The sequence below is a fragment of the Chionomys nivalis genome, chromosome 21 (assembly GCF_950005125.1).
Source record: "Chionomys nivalis chromosome 21, mChiNiv1.1, whole genome shotgun sequence".
Classification (NCBI taxonomy): Eukaryota; Metazoa; Chordata; class Mammalia; order Rodentia; family Cricetidae; genus Chionomys; species Chionomys nivalis.
In genome coordinates, this window is record NC_080106.1 from 6082501 (window position 1) to 6085000 (window position 2500).

The 2500-nt window shown below is 64.6% G+C and overlaps 2 non-coding genes across 2 annotated transcripts; both read left to right on the plus strand.

Annotated features, from left to right (window-relative positions):
- The first annotated feature begins 757 nt into the window (after nt 1-757).
- On the plus strand, nt 758-876 carry LOC130864070 (5S ribosomal RNA). Its single transcript, XR_009055778.1, has one exon. It is a non-coding gene; the product is annotated as a 5S ribosomal RNA (ribosomal RNA).
- A 515-nt stretch (nt 877-1391) lies between these two features.
- Nucleotides 1392-1510, plus strand: LOC130864071 (5S ribosomal RNA). The gene has a single exon (XR_009055779.1). It is a non-coding gene; the product is annotated as a 5S ribosomal RNA (ribosomal RNA).
- Nucleotides 1511-2500: the final 990 nt, after the last annotated feature.

Consider the following 2500-nt stretch of genomic DNA (forward strand, 5'->3'; position numbering starts at 1 on the left):
GCAAGACAGTGTCTGGAAGGATGCCCCAAGCGATCCGACCGCTTTGCCTGAGCCTATCTGGGCACCTCCCCGGCGAACTCCTCATGCCACCCCATCCCAGTCCCACCCCATCCCCACCATCACCCCTTCCCGGGCGCCGCCCATGTCCCCGGACCCAACCGCCACGCCTCCACCAGAGGGGACACAAGTGGCCCGCGGGACGACAGAGGCCAGGAGCTGGCTCTCTACCTGGCAACAGTCCCCAGGTGGAGGGAGAGTCGGGGTCCAAAGCCGACCCGTGCCCTGGAAGTCCCTGAGGCCCTGTCAAAGCCGACACCCGTGGATACCCCACCGAGGGAGGCCGAGGGCGGGCAAGGGAGGAGCCAGCTTGCGGGCCAACAAACCTGCCAGGGGCACGGTTGGGGCGCGGTGAGGGTGCCCGATGATGAGGAACGGGAGACGAGGGAGACAAGGTCGGTGGGTAGGGCTGGCTGGCGACTGCTGCTGGCCCTGGAGCCCGGCTCCGAGCCGGGGCAGAGGGCTGAGGAGGGCCTAGCTGGCAGGCTGGCTGGCGGGCGGCTTGGAGGGGCTCGTCCGTCCGTGCGTCCGTCCGTCCGTCCTTCCTTTCTTCCTTCCTTCCTTCCGGACTCGGACTCCGGAGGGCGAAGGTGCGTGGGGGCGTGGGGGCGTGGGGGCGTGGGTGCGGGCTGGCGTGCAGGAGCGCAGGCCAGCGTTGCAGCAGCCGGCTCTTGGGGCACGACAGCGACAACACACCTCCGTCTACGGCCATACCACCCTGAACGCGCCCGATCTCGTCTGATCTCGGAAGCTAAGCAGGGTCGGGCCTGGTTAGTACTTGGATGGGAGACCGCCTGGGAATACCGGGTGCTGTAGGCTTTTTTTTTTTTTCCTTCTCCTCTTTTGGCCCCTTTTGGCCTTCGCGACCGCGGGCCGATGGCCAGCCCGGACCAGGACACCACCAGGACAATCCGCACCCCGGAAAGAGGGCGCACCTCTCACAAGGTTCCAAATCCACCCACCGCTCAGAGCCCTCAGGCACGCAGGAAACCCACCCACGAGGGAAAACACCCGAGTGGGGAAGGAATACCAGGACCACTGAAGGAAGTTAAGACTCACTCGCACGGTAGAGGCTGTCTTGAGTGGCTGGCCTGCGGCTCAGGCTAGCCTTGAACCCTGTTCAAGTGCGATCCTGGGCCAGCCCCTCATGCCACCCAACGCCACCCCACCCCACCCCAGCCCGACCCCAGCCCCACCATCACCCCTACCCCGTCGGCCTCGGACTCGGCCTCGGACGGGGACTAAGGAGGGCGTGGGGGCGGGCGGGCGTGCAGGAGCGCAGGCCAGCGTTGCAGCAGCCGGCTCTTGGGGCACGACAGCGACAACACACCTCCGTCTACGGCCATACCACCCTGAACGCGCCCGATCTCGTCTGATCTCGGAAGCTAAGCAGGGTCGGGCCTGGTTAGTACTTGGATGGGAGACCGCCTGGGAATACCGGGTGCTGTAGGCTTTTTTTTGTTTTTTCCTTCTCCTCTTTGGCCCCTTTTGGCCTTCGCGACCGCGGGCCGATGGCCAGCCCGGACCAGGACACCACCAGGACAATCCGCACCCCGGAAAGAGGGCGCACCTCTCACAAGGTTCCAAATCCACCCACCGCTCAGAGCCCTCAGGCACGCAGGAAACCCACCCACGAGGGGAAACACCCGAGTGGGGAAGGAATGCCAGGACCACTGAAGGAAGTGAAGACTCACTCGCTGCGTGGGGTGGGTGTCACGGGTGGGAGCTGGACGGGCACTGGCAGGCCCTCGGGAGCCGGAGCGAGGGGCGAAGGACGAGGGACGAGGGGCGAGGGGCGCCTGGCATAGCAGCCCCGCACAGCACAACACTGTGTATGCATTCAGGAAGAGATCGCCACGCCCCCTCCACGCAATGCACGCGGTGGACGCGGTCTAAGAGCAAGCAGGCTCCACCCACCCACTCCCGGGGATGGGGTGTGCGCCCACCTGCGTGCCTGTGTGCCTGCTTGCCTGTGTGTAATGTGCAATGTGCGTGCTTATGTGAGAAGCCCCATGTGGGTGCACGTGTCTTCGTGTAGGTCTCATTAGGCTCCTTTGTGTTTGTGTGTGTGTGTTGTGCGTGCATGCTTGTGCGTGCGTATGCGTGTCTGGGGTTTTGCCTGCTTTTGTCTCTGCTCGGGAGTGTGTGCATTCTTGCATGATTGTGTGTGCTGTGCGTGCGTGCGTGCCCGTGTGGATGTACGTCTGGGTGTCCACGTGCTTGCGTGTCTATCTGTAGGCTCCGATCGCGTGCGTGCTTACACGCGTGCTTGAGTGTGTTTCGAGTGTGTGTGTATGCTTGTGCGCCGGCCCGAGTGCCTAGGGGCATGCGCGCGTGCACGAGGGGCAGCTCCCACGCACGGGTGCCCTCTAGGGCTCGCTCGGCTGGTGGGCTTGTCCCCGGTGGGATGGGATGCCAGATATCAACAGTTGGTTGCCTCCTG